Consider the following 19,908-nt stretch of genomic DNA (forward strand, 5'->3'; position numbering starts at 1 on the left):
CGTCCTTTCTAACTTTTGACTATTGAAACTTTTCGTGCTGTCTTTAAACCAGATATTTGGAAAATCCAACTTTTCGACTTTTTCAAAATTTTAAAAATCCGACTTTTAAGTTTTTTCGATTTTTTTAAAATTCGGAAAAGTATATTTACATCTTTTTTGTACTTTTTAAACATTTTTACTTTACAATTTGAAGATTTTTGTTCGGCTTGAGGTCATGAACTAATGAAGAGGCTGGAGTTGCTTTGTTTTTTCTCGATTTCGATACACCTTCAAAGATCATCTTCAGCGAATCGTATCAAAATATCCAAGGAAAAACAATTTTTTTAAAATAAAATAACGAAAAACCACAACACCAGCTCCTTCATTAGTTCATGACCTCAAGCTAAACAAAAATCCCATGATTGTAAAAATTCTAAAGGTAAATTTTTTAACTTTTTACCATTTTCATGGTGTGGTCAGGGAATAACACTTTGATCTGCGTGAATATGGTCCTACCGGCTACTGTTGAGCCACTTTTGTCAAATGATGGCATTTTTGTGTCACTAACTGCCATATTTTCTCATTTTTCGTTGTTTTATGCCATTTGGTTTTTTTTAATTCCTATGGAAGTGTAATATTTTTGAAAATATGGAATTTTTTTTTTAAATTTTTTTGACTTTTTGGCAATTTGAATGAACCGACTTCGAACTTTTGATTTTTGGAAACTTTTAGAAAATTTTTTAAAATTTTTTTTATACTTTTTGAGGATTTGAACAAACCAACTTTGGTGTTGGAGTTGAGTTTTTGAATCTTAAAATTTGGAAATTTCGGCTTTAGGAAATTTTGATTTTTGGACATTTTTGTTTTGCTGTGAGAATTTGGAAAGCCCAACTTTTCGACATATTCAAAGTTTGAAACAGACGACTTTAAAAGTTTTCGACTTTTTTTTTAATTTGGAAAAAAAAATTTTCAAACTTTTAACTTCTTAAAATAGATCAGGGTCTAACAACTTTAAACTGCTTGAAAACCATTGTGCCACTTTTTACAATCGATGACACTTTTGTGCTATCTTTTTTGACGAGTTTTGCTAGTCTTGTTTTTTATTTTTAAGTTTCCTTCTCATACAACAGTATTTTCAAGCGGATATTTCTGCGCCTGAAAGTATGCAACAAAAAAAGTTCTCTTTGTGCCACTTTTGTCGAACGATGACACTTTTGTGCCACTAAATTCTATACCTTTTTACATTATTGTGCCATATTTTTCGCAGAGTTGTGCCACACTTTTATGCCACCTTTTTCGACGAATTTTGCTAGTCTTGTTTTATTAAATTCTTTGAAAGTTTAATACTGTTTTTTTTAATTTTCCTTCTCCTACAACAGTATTTTTTAGCGGATATTTTTGCGCCTGAAAGTATGCAAAAATTTTGTTTGTTGTGTCACTTTTGTCAAACGATGACACTTTTGTGCACTAAATTCTATACGTTTTTACATTTTTGTGACACCTTTTTCGCAGAGTTGTGCCACTTTTCTTATTAATACCTAATATTTGTGTAAATCTTGACCCCGGATGGTAAATTTATGGATGTGGTTAGGTTAGGTGGCAGCCCACGGTGGATGTGGTTAGTGCTCTCAGATATAATCGAGTTCTATAACATATGTTAAAAAAATCTTCTCATACACCATTACTTCTCGTACACCAGTATTTTGTAGAGGATATTTTACGCCTGAAAATATGCAAAGAAATTTTTTCGATAGTAGATAAACCTGGTTACTGCCCCGCACTGGAAACTGCAAGGATTGGTTCTAGATGCTCTTCCTCTTTTGATATTAAAGCCTTAGGACATGCCAAAGCTCGCAAAAAAATTCTTTTTCCCTAATTTACTTTTTGTAAAGAAAAAAATCAAAAATCCAAGCAATAAACACAAACCTGTTGTTGCGAAAAAAATATAATAGATTTATCAAAGCTTGTGCTAGAAATATCACCATACTACCCTCACTTGTTAACCGATCGCATTACAACATAATCCTCTGCAATTGTAGCTTATTCTTCGCTCATCGTCAGCCTATTCTCTATGGAAATTTATTAGTATTCAATTTTAAATCCCCTGTCTTTAGAATATGAGTTCAAATTTCTTTTTTTGATCTATAGAAATCTCTTCCAACATTTGAAATGTTCATTTGGTAAATCATTTGCATAAAATGTAGAATTGTTCATTTTGCAGAGTGTATTCATATAGAATGGAACAATTGTTGACTATTCCCCAGACAAAATATCAACCATCAAGCATCATCTACATACATATATCATCGAATGAATGTAATTATACAAATAAATGAATGAATATAATTTAATTAACTCATTTAATATTGCGAATGTTTGCCGTTTAATATTAAACGAGTACAGGGATAACAAACACATTGTATGGAAAATATCAGGAGTCAGGACTCTTTTCATATTTTGGGATTTGTTAATTGTAACAGAAAGGATTGTATGCGAAATAAGCTGTTCATGAGAGAGATTAAATAGTCAATTGGAATGATTTCATTATACAATTTTGATTTGTATTAAAAAGGCTTGATTTTAATTTCGGGAATCAATTGAAAAAGTAATCTACTCAAGGAGGGAATAATAAATTTGGAAATATTTCTCCATTGTCGTAATAGTAATAGAGCTTATTATCATTTCTTTTTTATAAAGTATTAAAAAAAATTGTTGTTTAGTCTATTAATTCAATGTGTACGCCTCAAAGTATGCCTCGATTTTTTAAATATTAAAATTCATTAAATATCAGGGAATTAAATAATAATTCTGTTTATAAAACAGTTTTAGGAAATAATTGGAATAGTTTTGTTGCTAAATAACATATATCATAAGATTAATTTTTATTTTTTTAATAATTTTTATTCTTTATGATTCACCGATTATCTTTAATATTTTATTTGCTTTTAAAGAGATTTTTTTTTATGAAAAAAATGTTTGCCCAAAATTTCTTTCCTAAAAAAACTCTTTTTTTTAGTATGAGAAATTTTGTCCGCAAGAGGGATGAAATACTAATTTTTAATGATTTAATGCTAAATATAGATTAGTAGAAAACAACGTATGTTCTACTTCTGTAGAAGGTTGAATCGAACTCTGAATTTCTTAATATTTATTTATCACATCCTATAATCTTAATATGATTTATCAAGCCCTATAATATATGACAATTTGATGCTTAGGTTAGGTTAGGTTAGTTTAGGTTACGTTAGGTGGCAGCCCGATGTATCAGGCTCACTTAGACTATTCAGTCCATTGTGGTACCACATTGGTGACTTTGATGCTTAGTCTACAAAATTTAATATATTATACTAAAAGTATGCAACAATTTTTGAATTCTCAGACGTAACTAAATTCTAGACCAGCGTTGCCAGTATTGGGGATTTTTCCCCAAATTGGGGATATTTCTTAGTGGGTGGGGACAACATTTTTGAGTTGGGGACTTCGGGATTTGGTGGGGAATTTCAAAAAATTTGGGGCTTTTTGTGGGGAATTTTCGACATCTATTATAGGTTGATATAAAAGCGTTTACAGCTAATTACGCAAATGAGCTGAATAAGAAGTAAGGAAGTTCTAATTCATTCTAATTCTAATTCATCTCTTTTTAAAGCCAATAATTTTTGATGCTTTTTCTAATATAATATATTCGGTTTAATATGATTATTTATATGACTCAATTAATCAATCCCATGTTTAGTCTATAAATTTAATATATTATCCTAAAAGTATGCAACAATTTTTGAATTCTAAAAATTCAATAAATTCTAGACAACTTATTTCTTTTACTCATAAAATAGATGATGCGAGTGATTCTTTTGTTGAATGTAGATTGACTGAATACACTGAAAAAAAATTCACGGAAATTTTTCCAATTGAAGACTTAATTGAGTTTGAAAAAATATTCAATTTAGAATTTAATTGATTGAATAATTTTTTTAATTGAAAAAAAAAAACAATAACAAAAATTAATAGTATCAATTAATTTTTTAATTGGATCAATTAATTTTTTAATTGATTTTCAATTAATTTTTATACCCACCACCATAAAATGGTGACGGGGGTATAATAAGTTTGTCATTCAGTTTGTAACACATCGAAATATCGATTTCCGACTATATAAAGTATATATATTCTTGATCAGGGAGAAATTCTAAGACGATATAAGCATGTCCGTCTGTCCGTCTGTCCGTCTGTCTGTCTGTTGTAATCACGCTACAGCCTTCAATAATGGCGCTATCGTCCCGAAATTTGGCACAGGTTCGTGTTTTGTTTGCAGGCAGGTCAAGTTCGAAGATGGGCTATATCGGTCCAAGTTTTGATATAGTCCCCATATAAACCGACCTCCCGATTTGGGGTCTTGGGCTTATAGAAATCGTAGTTTTTATCCAATTTGCCTGAAATTTGAAATCTAGAGGTATTTTATGACCATAAAGAGGTGTGCCAAAAATGGTGAGTATCGGTCCATGTTTTGGTATAGCCCCACATAGACCGATCTCCCGATTTTACTTCTTGGGCTTATAGAAACCGCAGTTTTTATTCATTTTACCTGAAATTGGAAATCTAGAGGTATTGTAGGACCACAAATACGTGTGCCAAAAATTGTGAGTATCGGTCCATATTTTGGTATAGCCCCCATATAGACCGATCTCCCGATTTGGGGTCTTGGGCTTATAGAAAACGTAGTTTTTATCCAATTTGTCTGAAATTGGAAATCTAGAGGTATTTTAGGACCATAAAGAGGTGTGCCGAAAATGGTGAGTATCGGTCCATATTTTGGTATAGCCCCCATATAGACCGATTTCCCGATTTTACTTCTTGGGCTTCTAGAATCCGAAGTTTTTATCCTATTTGCCTGAAAAGGAAATCTAGAGGTATTTTCGGGTCATAAAGAGGTGTGCCGAAAACGGTGAGTATCGGTCCATAGTTTAGTATAGCCCCCATAAGAACGATCTCCCGATTTAACTCCTTGGGTTTCTAGAAACCGTAGTTTTTATCTGATTTGCCTGAAATTGTAAATATTCTTGTATTTTAGGCTCACAAAAACGTGTATCGGATTAAGTTTTTATTGGTCCATTTGGTAATGCCTCCATATAGACCGACTTCACTTCTTGAGGGTGTAGAAGGCGCACTGATCATGCAAATTGCTTGAAACTCAATGTAAAATTTCCAGATTTTACTTCTACATATTTAAGATTTCAAATCAAGACGTTATTGTATAATTTTCTTGCACACTTACAAGAGATGTTAATGATTCCTCTAAAACTCAAACAAAAATGGTTCTTATAAATCCAGAATCTGATGAGGACTATCATAGGTGAAATCTTTAGATTTATCTTCGGGAAGTGTCCTCAAGTCCTCAAGCCCTCCTGAAATTTCAAAGGAAACCCTAATATTTGGTTCATGGTGGTGGGTATTTAAGATTCGGCCCGGCCGAACTTAGTGCTGTATATACTTGTTTAATTTATACTATCATATCTGGGTTTGAAGAAATTTCAATTACAAATTAATTGGATCATTTAATTACGTGATTGAATACAAAACCTATTTTTTGTGCGTAACATAGGTAGCCTGCTGAAGTATGAAGTTTGATATATGCCTTAAAGTATGCCATGATTTCTTGATTGTCCAAATTCAAAAGAACTACTGATATTTCTCTTCATAACAGAGATTAGAAAGACATTTGGAGTGTTTATACGGCTAAATATAGAAAAATAATATTTTTAAACATTCGGCAAATCAACTGAATTAATAGTCTAGCAAAGTAATAAAAATCTGACCAAAACTCTTGTCCCATTTCTAATGAAAATATTGTATTGTGCAGTTTAACTTCAACTCTTTGTATCATAGTAAATAATCTTGCATGATTTAGCTAACTTATTCGTTGTATAGTCTCTTTATTCAAAATATCAGCCTTAAAGTATGTCACATTTTTTGATTTTTCGAACCATTGGGAATTCAGAATAATCTAGGGAACTCAGAATAATTTCATAACAAAAATTGAAGCCTTCAAATTCACCAAAATGTGTATGTTTTTAATCTCGACTCTATGTTAAAAATTTAGCGAAGTCTGTCACATTAAATTTTTGCCCTTAAAGTAGCCACATTTTTTTTTGAGCCTAGAGAACTCAGAATAATTTCATCACAAAAATTGAAGACCTAAGCCTTAAAGTTCACCAAAATGTGTATGTTTTTAAACTCAACCCAATGATCAACATTTAGCGCTGTCGGTGACATTAAATTTGTTTTTGGCCTTAAAGTATACCACATTTTTTTTTTGATTTTTCAAATGGGGCGCTAAATGTTAATGAGTTGAGTTTAAAAACATACAAATTTTGGTGAATTTTAAGGCTTAGGTTTTCAATTGTTATGATGAAATTATTATGCGTCACAAAAATTGAAAACCTAAGCCTTAAAGTTCAGCAAAATTTGTATGTTGAGTTGAGTTTAAAACTCATTGACATTTAGCGCAGTCTGTTACATTTAATTTTCTTTTGGTGTTATCAAACACTTCTCATACTTCAATTAGGGTTCTATTTTTTTGCCTCATATCATTCTTAATATGTAAATTGAAAAAATAATAACATTAAAATCTTAGATGTTTTTCCAGACCAGCCTAGAGAACTAAGAAAATTATTCTTTAACAAAATTCTCCTAAAAGTATGCTTGCAAAATTGAAAAAATAAATATGTAACTCCGAAATTGCTTCTTCTAAAAAATGTATGCTTGTGAAAATTCCAAACCTAATCCTTAAAGTATACTACTATTTCTTTTTCTTCTCTTTTTTTCTCTCTCCCAAATTCAATGACAAAAATTTAATATTGTCTGTCACATTAAATGTTGCTTTAGTTTTATCAACACTTCCATTACCTCAATTTAGATACTTGGGTTTTAGTTTTTTTTTTTGTGTCGTTTTCTGCTATTATCCATCCTGTTTTATCACTTTGTAATTAATACAATTTCCTCGATGAAAATTTTTTTATTCTACTGCTACTGCTGTTGGTTTTCCTTAGCAGTTGTCATCCTTAACTCTGTGGCTCCTTCATGGAATTTTGTCACTGTAATGGTTTGATACTCGCAGTGTCTATATTTGTTTGTTGCTATTGCAATTTGCTGCTAAAAGCTTATGATACCTTTAGGTATTTCTTCTCAGCAATTATGTTAATTTCCAATGCAAATAACATTTAATTGAAGTGTTGCTAGTATTTTCGCAATTTTTATTCTCATTTTAGTTTTCCTTCTTGTCGTTGGCCAGTTGGTTCGATGTCGTACTTGTATCGTTTCTTTTTTTCCTATCTGGGTATTTATGTCTTCCTTCGGTTTCTAGAGTTTTGTTTTTTGGGTTTAAGTTTACCACACCCTAACACCAACCTACACAAAATTGCAGACTAAACCATACAATCGTTGTCATCGTTGTCTGGATCTAGTTGCTTGGGTCCTATCTCATTTGTACTCCTCTCCATGCTGTTGGTATGGATATTTTGCAAAATATGCAAATATCAGTTAATGGTAATTGCAGCTATGGCTAAAAGTATTAATTGCCAATAATTATATTGGTTTTACGGTAATTTATATAAATTTTGTTTCTCTTCGATTTTTTTTTTGGGATAGGTGGATAGCCTTGGATATTTGAGGAAATATATATGAAGTCTAGAGATCATTAAAGATGACCAAGACTATGGAAAATTTAAGATACTTAAATTAAGCAAAATTATTTTTTTAACATTCCAAAAAATGGCATTTGAGAATATATTTGATTGGCAGATATAAATATATAAGATTGGTAAGCAGTTAGAGAGGGAAATGATTAAGAAGAAATTGTTTTTCTGGTATAGCTGACTCTAAATTATTTGCCCACAAAAAGGTGGCAAAAAAAGTGTCATACTTTGTGGAATAGAAAATTATGAATAAATTAATTTTAGATTAGCCTTTGTGTAAAAATATAAAAATGACTTAAGCTGTGGTGCCATTTTGTTTGCCACAAAATATGCCATTGGCAAGAAAAAGTAACAGAATTATATTAAAGAAGTGGCATCTTTGTAGCATAGAAAAATGCAAACAAAAAAATTGGCTGTCTTATCTTATTATTATAAAATTGTAGAAATGAAAATAGATTAAAAAACTAATTACAAAAAAACACAGTTTATATTTTAGATTTATTTTCCCACAAAAAGGTGGCAAAAAAGTGGCATACTTTGTGCAATTGACATTCATTTTAGATCAGCCTTTATGTAGAAATATAAAAATGGTTTACGCTGTGATACATTTCTGTTTGCCTCAAAATATGCCATTGACAAGAAAAATTAGCAGAATTATATTAAAGAAGTGGCATTTTTGTAGCATAGAAAAAATGCAAAAAAATAATAATGTCTGTATTATTTTATTATTATAGAAATGAAAAACAAAGAAATTCTAGAAATGAAAAACAGCGATATGGGGTATATATTAAACTAAAAAAAGGCCGATTAAATACGTATATAATTCAGTTTGAAAAAATTGTATATAGAAATAAAATTTTGACAAAATTTTCTATAGAAATAAAATGTTGATAAAATTTTCTAAAGAAATAAAATTTTGACAAGATTTACTATAGAAATAAAATTTTGACAAAAATTCTATAGAAATAAAATTTTAACAAAATTTTCTATAGAAATAAAATTTTGACAACATTTTCTATAGAAGTAAAATTTTGACAAAATTTTCTATAGAAGTAAAATTTTGACAAAATTTTCTATAGAAACAAAATTTTGACAAAATTTTCTATAGAAATAAAATTTTGACAAAAATTTCTATAGAAATAAGGTTTTGAAAAAATTTTCTATAGAAATACAATTTTGAAAAATTTTCTATAGAAAAAAAAATTTTACAAAATTTTCTATAGAAATAAAATTTTTATAAAATTTTCTAAAGAAATAAAATTTTGACAAAATTTACTATAGAAATAAAATTTTGACAAAATTTTCTATAGAAATAAAATTTTGACAAAATTTTTTATAGAAATAAAATTTTGAAAAAATTTTCTATAGGAATAAAATTTTGACAAAATTTTCTATAGACATAAAGTTTTAAAAAAATTTTCTATAGAAATACAATTTTGAAAAATTTTCTATAGAAATACAATTTTGAAAAATTTTCTATAGAAAAAAAAATTGACACAATTTTCTATAGAAATAAAATTTTGACAAAATTTTCTATAGAAATAAAATTTTGACAAAATTTTCTGTAGAAATAAAATTTTCTATAGTAATAAAATTTTGACAAAATTTTCTATAGAAATAAAATGGTGGTAGATTATTTTTGGCGATATGGACCAATTTTTGTGTGATTGGGGATCGGCTATATATAACTATAGACCGACATGGTTGTTAGCGGCCATATACTAGCGTAATGTTCCAAATTTCAACCGGATCGGATGAATTTTGGTCTTCCAAGAGGCTCCGTAGGTCAAATCTGGGGATCGGTTTATATGGGGGCTATATATAATTATGGACCGATGTGGACCAATTTTTTAGAGACCATATACTAACACCTTGTACCAAATTTCAGCCGGATCTCTTAGAGCTCCGCAAGCCAAATCGGGAGATGGGTTTATATGGGGGCTATATATAATTATGGACCGATGCGGACCAGCTTTTGCATGATTGTTAGAGACCATATACTAATACCATGTACCAAATTTCAACCGGATCGGATGAATTTTGCTCCTCCAAGAGACTTCCCAAGCCAAATTTTACGCTCATTTGCCATATAGTTAGTTAGGTATATGAAGATGGTAAACAATTAGGGAGAAGTGATGAAGAGAAAAATGTTTTTCTTGCATAGCTGAGCCTACACTATTTTCCCACAAAAAGGTGGCAAAAAAGTGTCATACTCTGTGGAATAGAAAATTATGATAATATTATGAATAAAGTCAATGGCAATACAGCTTACGCTGTGGTGCCATTCTTTTTGTCACAAACTATGCCATTAGCAATAAAAAGTGGCAGAATTATACTAAAGAAGTGGCATTTGTGTAGCATAGAAAAATTTCTAAAAAAAAAATGTCTGTTTTATATTACTATTAAAAAAATCTAGAAATGAAAATTGATTGAAATCTATTTAGACTTAATTTTAAAAATGGTGGCACAAAAAGTGGCATAATTTATAATATAGAACCAATGGGAAAGAAATTCCTTAATCATTTTACGGCTATTTGCCGTACAGTGGGTAACTCTATTTAAGGTCTATAGGAGATTTGAATTGAGATTACAACGTATGATAAAACGTGTCATTCGTAAGGAAAAGTTGGAGAATTTTACTAAAAAAAAGTGACACAAAAAAGTGCAGCACATAAAAAAAAATACGAATAAAGGGAATTCGTTAATTCAGTTTATGTCAAAACCCGCAACGTGTTGTGGAGTAAGTCTGTTTCATCCGTACACAATAAAAACTTATCAAAAATGTGGCACTGAAAATTACACACTTGCAAGTATTAAAATACAAAAAAAAAAGTTTTTATATCAGCCTTTTTATGTGAAAAAAGTATTTCTAAAACCCTTGCAGGGGCATAGAATTGTTGTTGCATTAAAAAAAATGGCATACACACAAAAAAAATGTTTTGTCTTCAATCACGAAATTAAGTGATTCAATTAATTTTTAATTTAAAAAATTGAAAGACAATAAAAAAATAAATTGATCCAATTAAAAAATTAATTGATACTATTAATTTTTGTGATTGACTTTTGTTTCAACCAAAAAAATTGGTTGAATCAATTTTTTTGAATTTTTAATTGAATATTTTTACAGTCAATTAAGACTTTAATTGGAAATTTTTTTGTGAAATTTTTTTGCCTTCAATCACGAAATTAAGTTATTCAATTAATTTTTAATTTAACAAATTGAAAGTCATTTAAAAAATAAATTGATCCGATTAAACAATTAATTGATACTATTAATTTTTGTGATTGACTTTTACTTCAACTAAAAAAATTTGTTGAATCAATTGAATTTTTAATTGAATATTTTCTAAAACTCAATTAAGACTTTAATAGGAAATTTTTTGGTGAATTTTTTTCTGTGTACTTGCCACTGTATGGTTATGAAAAATTTGAATTTTTAAGCATTCTATGAACGTAGTGAAATTTTTATAAGAATCCTAAAATTATGCAACAAAAAAGAAGTTCAAGATCAGGTTGTGTAGATTGAAAGTAGACATGACCGTATCTAAACTCAGTCTATCAGAAGATCTGGCATTGTACTTAGGTCTCAGGTTAAAAGAGATATCAACTTTTATTCGTCTCGCCCCATAAGCCATAACCCTAAGCTCTCATTCAACCTTTGTGTGTTTTGGCGTTTTTACGATCGCTAAGTCTAGGCATAAAATTATTACTAAATGACGAGAAATTTGTTGTTTCAGATGTCTTCAAAACAATCTTAATAATGTATGAGATATTTTGCCTAGAAGTATGCTATATTTGTTTTCCTTCGCTCTTACAAACATATTATTAAAGAACTATTAAAAGGTGTTTAAAGACACTGTTGACCATATTTATTTTCTAGGATTTTCCTTCACCCTAGAGAAGAAATGGTTATTAAAAAGTTAAAGAATCTATCATTAAAAAATCGAAATTTAATTAAAGAGTACAAGTAAATATTTTACCTACACGTATTATCGGGAACTACCTTCTAGGACTAACAAATATATACTATATCATAATTAAAATGTATATTGTGAATATTAAAAAAAAAAAAAAACTCTATAATGTACAACTACTTCAACCGAGCCGAGTAGGTGTTAAGTGGTGATACAATATTCAGTTTTGAATTGAAGAAGAGAATGAGCTCCATTCGTTGAACACCCTTTTCCTGTAGTTCTTCATTTATTTTCCCAATGAGTCTTATGCATGGTTGTATTATGAATTATAGGTTCTTTTTTACCATATTTTCCATACCATAGTCAATTGGTGCATATGTTTTTTGCATTTATCTTTCAACTCTAGGTAATGTGGGGGCTATTTTGTCTGGACACTTCACTTGCACCTACTATATAAGTAGTCATTGGCTCTATGGTTATATGGTTCATTGCCTTGCCACTTGGTGATGGGTGAGTGTCTGCAAAGTGTGGACGGTATGTATTTTTTTGTTGGTGTTTCATTGTCCCTTCTTTTTTAATGATTGTTTAATAAGTTATGCAGTAATAGTTTTCATCATCGTTATCGTTGTTGTAATAATAATGGAAATATCATTTATTGTTATAATACTGGGCATGTTTTTTTTTCTCTCTTCAATTTGCTGACAGTAGAATTGAATCGATAATGCACTTGATTTCCTGCTTTTTCGATTGACATAAATGTGAAAGTATTATCATGGGGGAATGGTAATGGTAGGCTAGTGATAGTTGACAGAGCTTATGATGACAATGTAATGCAAATGATATACATGTCCAAGGATCTTAGAGAAAGAGGATTTATGAGCAGCTTGATTTTAAGCCTTAAAAATTAAACCAATGCATATAATGTAGTCATGCTGTACAACTTCATTCTTTTTCGCATTATAATCGTGCAATGACCTTATATCACAGACGTAGGTAGTGATATTTAATGTGTTGAGGACATTGGGCCAATATTTTGATGTCTAGGTGGAAGCGGTGTAACCGTTGTGTCACTTGTTTTTCTAGCAGTGATACTTTTGTACCACTTTTTTAATGTAAAACTAAATGGTGTACTTTTTAAAAATTTGTGTCACTTTTCTGTGAAGCCAATTTTTAATTGTTCCCTTTTAATTGTTTTCCCCTTTTAAATTTATTTTTTTTTAAATTGTTCCCAAATTTCATTAAGATGTAATTGATGCCTTAAAAAAGAATCGAGTTTAAGCATACAATACTATAACATTATTTTTCTAAACCCTCGAGTGACCTGCCTAAAGGTATGCAAATAAAATTTTCTCTAGTAGATAAAGTATGATCAGATTTAATTTTTAAATGAAAAAAATTATATATGATTATTTTATTATAGTTTTTTTGTTTGAAAATGTGTGTCACTCTTTACGCCTCTGTTTTAAAATGAGTGTGTCACCTTCTTTTGTGACACTTTTTGTGCAACTTTTTAGAAATTTTCAACGCTACGATGGCTCTGTTATAATTTTTTATACTCCCCACCATAGGATCGGGGGTATATTAACTTTGTCATTCCGTTTGTAACACATCGAAATATTGCTCTAAGACCCCATAAAGTATATATACTCTGGGTCGTGGTGAAATTCTGAGTCGATCTAAGCATGTCCGTCCGTCTGTTGAAATCACGCTAACTTCCGAACGAAACAAGCTATCGACTTCAAACTTGGCACAAGTAGTTGCTATTGATGTAGGTCGGATGGTATTGCAAATGGGCCATATCGGTCTACTTTTACGTATAGCCCCCATATAAATGGAACCCTCCGAAGCCTATTAGAGGAGCAAAATTCATCCGATCCGGTTGAAATTTGGTACGTGGTGTTAATATATAGTCTCTAACAACTATGCAAAAATTGGTCCATATCGGTCCACTTTTACGTACAGCCTTCATATAAACGGACCCCCAGATTTGGCTTGCGGAGCCTATAAGAGTAGCATATTTCATCCGATCCGGTTGAAATTTGGTACGTGGTGTTAGTATATAGTCTCTAACAACCATGCAAGAATTGGTCCATATCGGTCCATAATTATATATAGCCCCCATATAAATCGATCCCCAGATTTGGTTTGCGGATTCTCTAAGAGAAGCAAATTTCATCCGATCCGGCTGAAATTTGGTATATGGTATTAGTATATGGTCTCTAACAACTATGCAAAAATTGGTCCATATCGGTCCATAATTATATATAGCAACCATATAAACCGATCCCCAGATTTGACCTCCGGAGCCTCTTAGAGAAGCAAAATTCATCCGATCCGGTTGAAATTTGGTACGTGGTGTAAGTATTTGGTCTCCAACAACCATGCAAGAATTGGTCCATATCGGTCCATAATTATATATAGCCCCCATATAAATCGATCCCCAGATTTGACCTACGGAACCTCTTGGAGGAGCAAAATTCATCCTATTCGGTTGAAATTTGGTACATGATGTTATATGGTCTCTAACAACCATACCAAAATTGGTCCATATCGGTCCATAATTATATATAGCCCCCATATAAACCGTTCTCCAGATTTGACCTCCGGAACCTCTTGGAGGAGCAAAATTCATCCTATTCGGTTGAAATTTGGTACGTGCTGTTAGTATATGGTCTCTAACAACCATGCAAGAATTGGTCCATATCGGTCCAAAATTATATATAGCCCCCATATAAATCGATCCCCAGATTTGACCTCCGGAGCCTTTTAGAGGAGCAAAATTCATCCGATCCGGTTGAAATTTGCAACGTGGTGTTAGTATATGGCCGCTAATAACCAAGCCAAAATTGGTCCATATCGGTCTATAGTTACATATAGCCGATCCCCAATCACACTCAAATTGGTCCATATCGGTTCATAATCAAGGTTGCTACTCGAGCCAAAAATAATCTACCAAAATTTTATTTTTATAGAAAATTTTTTCAAAATGTTATTTCTATAGAAAATTTTGTTAAATTTTATTTCTATAGAAAATTTTGTTAAAATTTTATTTTGATAGAAAAATTTTTTCAAATTTTACTTCTATAGAAAATTTTGTTAAAATTTTATTTCTATAGAAAATTTTTTTCAAATTTTATTTCTATAGAAAATGTTGTCAAAATTTTGGTTTGTCAAAATTTTATTTCTATAGAAACTTTAAACGCCCTTTTTTAGTTTAATTTATAACACGTATGGACTCTGTGGTGTATATTACGGTGTTAGGAAGTTTTAAGTGTTACCGCAACCCAAGTAATTCGATTGTGGATGACAGTCTTCAGTAGAAATTTCTACGCAATCTATGGTGGAGGGTACATAAGCTTCCGAACTTACGGCCTTATACACTTGTTTTTTTTTTTTTTTTTTTTAATTTGTTCCTAAGTCTCGTTAAGATGTAATTGATGCCTTAAAAAAGAATCGAGTTTAAGCATGCAATACTATAATTGTTTTTATACATTATTTTTCGAAACCCTCGAGTGACCTGCCTAAAGGTATGCAAAGAAAATTTTCTCTAGTAGATAAAGTATGATCAGATTTAATTTTTAAATGAAAAAAATTATATATGATCATTTAATTATTGTTTTTTTTTTTTTGTGAAAATGTGTGTCACTCTTTACGCATCTGTTTTAAAATGTGTGTGTAACCTTCTGTTGTGACACTTTTTGTGCAATTTTTAGAAATTTTCAACGCTACGATGGCTCTGTTATAATTTTATGTTTTTTTAATTTAATTTCTTCTATTGCTTAACTGTTTTCATCTCGTTGAGATTTTTTTCCACTTAATCGCCATGGCTATTAAAGGTCATCCAGTTATGAGTGTGTCACCTTTTATAGTGAGTGGCACTTTTTGCTCCACTTTTTCGAAATGTTCAATGTAACGAAGGCTCTGTTATAATTGGTTTCATCTCGTTGAGATTTTTTCGACTTATAACCATGGCTGTAAAAAGTCATCCATTTTATAGTGAGTTGCACTTTTTGCGCCACTTTTTCGAAATTTTCAATGTAACGATGGCTCTATTATAATTGTTTTCATCTCGTTGAGATTTTTTTCGACTTATAACCATGGCTGTAAAAAGTCATCCAGTTATGAGTGTGTCACCTTTTATAGTGAGTGGCACTTTTTGCGCCACTTTTTCGAAATTTTCAACGTAATGATGGCTCTATTATAATTGTTTTCATCTCGTTGAGATTTTTTTCGACTTATAACTATGGCTGTAAAAAGTCATCCAGTTATGAGTGTGTCACCTTTTATAGTGAGTGGCACTTTTTGCGCCACTTTTTCGAAATTTTTAACGTAATGATGGCTCTATTATAATTGTTTTCATCTCGTTGAGATTTTTTTCGACTTATAACTATGGCTGTAAAAAGTCATCCATTTATGAGTGTGTCACCATTTATAGTGAGTGACACTTTTTGCGCCACTTTTTCGAAATGTTCAATGGCTCTGTTATAATTGTTTTCATCTCGTTGAGATTTTTTCGACTCAATCACAATGGCTATAAAAGGTCATCCAGTTATGAGTGTGTCACCTTTTATAGTGAGTGGCACTTTTTGCGCCACTTTTTAGAAATTTTCAACGTAACGATGGCTCTGTTATAATTGTTTTTTCAAAATGAGTGTGACACCTTTTATTGTGAGTGCCACTCACCTGTAATGCAGGTTCTGTAATGATTGTTGATTGATTGTCTCGTTGAGAATGTTTTTTTCTCGACTTATTCAAAAATGATTGTTAAAATGCCATCAATTTACAACCCTTATAACCCCCATTACACTTCACTCTTCCAAACGGACAATTGATCCGCCTTGAAGTATGCAAAGAAAATGTTGTACCTACTACAGGAAAATTTAGTTCAGATTTAATTTGACAAAAAACAAAAAAAAATATTTCCCAGTTCTATATAAAAAAAAGTTTTATATAAAATCATTTAATCAATTTTTTGTGTGAAAATGTGTGCCACTCTTTATGCCACATTTTTAAAATAAAGTCTCATCTTGTAATGAGTGAAACTTTTAATGCCAGTTTGCCACTTTTTTAGAAATTTTCAACGACAATGATGGCTCTGTTATGATTGTCTATTTCTCGTGGAGAATTTTTTCGACTTAGACACTGTCATCCATTTACAACCCCTATAACTCCATTATACAATCTTCTTCTAATGGACACTTGATACGCCTTAAAGTATACAAAATATGTTCTGCAGCAGGTAAAATTAATTCAGATCTAATTTTAAAAATACCCATTTTACAATTCAATATTAAAAAACTTTTAAAGGGTGGTTAAAATTTCAAGGGCCAATGTTGATTTTGAATAAAACACAAACTAGTTAGGAAATTAGGAAATAGAGAAATGTCAAATAAAATTCGGAAAAAACATGGCGTTTAGGTGTGGTTCACATTCAACATCGGGCCTTACAATTTAACCACCCTTTATAAGATCATCTAATTAATTGTGCCACTCGTTAGCCACTTTTTTTAAGTGTACCATTTTTAATGCCACTTTTTAAAAATCCTTAAGGGAAACACAGGTTCTGTTATGACTGCTTTTATCCGGTTGAGAATATTTTTTTTTCGACTTAATCCAAATGACTGTAAAACGCCATTCATTGACAACTACTATAACCTCATTATTTTTCCAAACGTACATTCGATACGCCTAAAAGTATGCAAAATAAATGTTCTTATAGTAGGTAAAATTAATTCAGATATTGTTTTAAATAGGGCATTTCACAATTAAACATTAATATAAAATCATCTAATTCACGCATTTTAATTCTAATTTTAAAATGTGCGTACCAACTTTTTTGTAAGTGACACTTTTTGTGCAACTTTTTCAACGATAACGCAGAATCTATTATACATTGATTTCATATCTTTGAACCGATTTTTGTCGACTTAATCACCATGGCTGTAAAAAGCCATCCATTTGCAACCCCTAAAAGTATGCAATGCCATGTGGAATGAATTTACTCTATACTATGGTTTTCATTTGTTTTTTTGTGTCACTCATTTTCAATGTGCGACTGGATGCAAGTACGGTTTGGAATTTAATGATGTTGCCACTGATAATGTTTACTCTTTCTTTCTGGACATCACGTTTTGTTCTATTTTTTTTTACATTGCAGCTTGTTGCATTTGTTTTATTTTTGGCGCAAAAATATTTCATACGATTTTGTTTCATTTTGTTTTTTTCATTTTTTTTTTCATTCATACGATGCGATAAAATGGACAAGACAATCATACCAGAGGCAGGGAACCACCTTAATTCGTTTTTTGTTTTTTGGGTGGAGAAAATGTACAGGAGGGCAATTGATGGGTTCGTGCGAAATTGCAATGTTGCCATTAAGGCATTGAACGTATGTTCTGGTGGCACTTGCGGACATGCATGATTTTTGTTTCATTTTTTGTTTTTGTTCGTTTTCGAGTTGCATATTTTTGGGTGCTAGATGGGCTGTTAAGCTGGATATGGTATTGCTGGGGAGGGTGAGGGGGGGTGATGCTTTAATTTTATCTGCTACAGTTTTCAGGGGATTTGTTTTTATCCATGCTGCCAAATTTTGTAATTTTTTACTTGGTAAACTTTTACTTTTATTTTTTGTTATTTTCCGTATATAGACTTTTGGTTGTTAAGAGGGAAAAGTGTACTTTGACAATATGGCAGAGAAGACTCAAAATGTAGGTTTATCGTAATATTTTGATCATAGATAAATTAAAGGAGATGAAAAAATTTGGAAAAAATTTTCTTCTCCTTTAATTTGGAAAAAATTTTTCTTCTCGAAAATTGTAATGTGAAGTGATTGGTCTTGTCATGTCGATCCGTCCATCTATACATGTTTACATGGTGATCACTCTTGAATATTTTGGAACAATTCTAATACCGACTTTCCAAGTAGATACCATTAGTAACAATATTGATTTATTATATTTATTTATTTTATTAGTAGTTTATACTAAATTAATTAAATCAACCAATATTAATTAATCCACCAATATAATTAATTCTGATATTCGTTTTGATATCGGTTTTGGTTTTGCAATTCACAGTGGTTGCACACTTACCCCTGTATATGCAATGTCAAATGTGAATGATGCATACTTTTGGGTGTTATCAAAAATTTTCATAAAAAAAATAAGGATATTTCACTTCCTTCTCTCTCGAATAATCCTTCGTAAGGATAACAAATGGCCAACATCAAATAAAAGAAAAAAATAAAAGAAAAAAATAAAAGAAAAAAATAAAAGAAAAAAATACAGAAAAAATCAAACGAAATTAAAACGTGTTATGGTCAAACGCTTGCGATATGAGTATTTTCACAGGGGTGAAGCTGCTTCACTCTCGGGAAAATCAAAATAAAAAACTACCCATATAATTTTGTGACAACCAATGGTTTCAAAAATAGAATAAAAAATAAATCTACAGACATGGCTTCCATATGAAGCATCTAGAGGGTTCGAATCAATTTTGTTTGTTTTTTTTTTTTAGCAAATTAATTTACGAATACCCATCACACTCACTGTGCTAGCCTTTATTTATTAATGACAATGCTGTTTGAATTTAAATTGTGAATTATCGTAATGGCAAATACAATACCAGTAATCCGTTAAGTATACAAACGATTTGGATGAGTTGTATTAGCAAATTGTAAACGGGAAATGGAGTAAAGATTAAAAATGTTTCGGTTTATTTGACATAACAAAATTTCCAAATAAATATAATCGTTATGGGTATGATAACAGTTTGCTTTATAAATTAAAAAAATACAAATAATTAAACTAAACTAAATTAAATAAGAGTAAAAAAAAAGAAGCTTTATATATTTAAATAATAAGAGCCTAGAGGTATGCAATATTTTTTACTCATTTTCATGGTCTACGAAAATCAAGCCCAAATTCAGGAGATATTTAAACAAAGTTTTTAGTTTTTTGATATTATTTACCCTTGGTGTATTAGTTATAAAAATCGAAGAAGCTTCATATGTTTAAATGATAACAAAGAGCAATTTAAAAACGGTCCCAACTTAAGCCTAGTGGTATGCAACAGTTTTTACTCATTGTCATAGTCTACGAAAATCCAAAGTCCAAATTTAGGAAATATTTAAACAATGTTTGTAGTTTTTGGATATTATTAACTTTTGGTGTACTAGTTATAATATGTTTAAATAATAAGAGCCTAGAGGTATGCAACATTTTTTACTCATTTTCATGCTCTACGAACATCAAGCCCAAATTTAGGATATATTTAAACAAAGTTTTTAGTTTTTGGATATTATGTAATCTTGGTGTATTAGTTAT

At 30.5% G+C, this 19,908-nt stretch overlaps 1 protein-coding gene across 4 annotated transcripts in view; it reads right to left on the bottom strand.

Annotated features, from left to right (window-relative positions):
* pdm3 (POU-domain protein pdm3) overlaps nt 1-19,908 on the bottom strand; it is a 437,278-nt gene that overhangs the window by 44,410 nt on the left and 372,960 nt on the right. The window lies entirely within an intron of this gene.

The sequence above is a fragment of the Haematobia irritans genome, chromosome 5 (assembly GCF_050003625.1).
Source record: "Haematobia irritans isolate KBUSLIRL chromosome 5, ASM5000362v1, whole genome shotgun sequence".
Classification (NCBI taxonomy): domain Eukaryota; kingdom Metazoa; phylum Arthropoda; class Insecta; order Diptera; family Muscidae; genus Haematobia; species Haematobia irritans.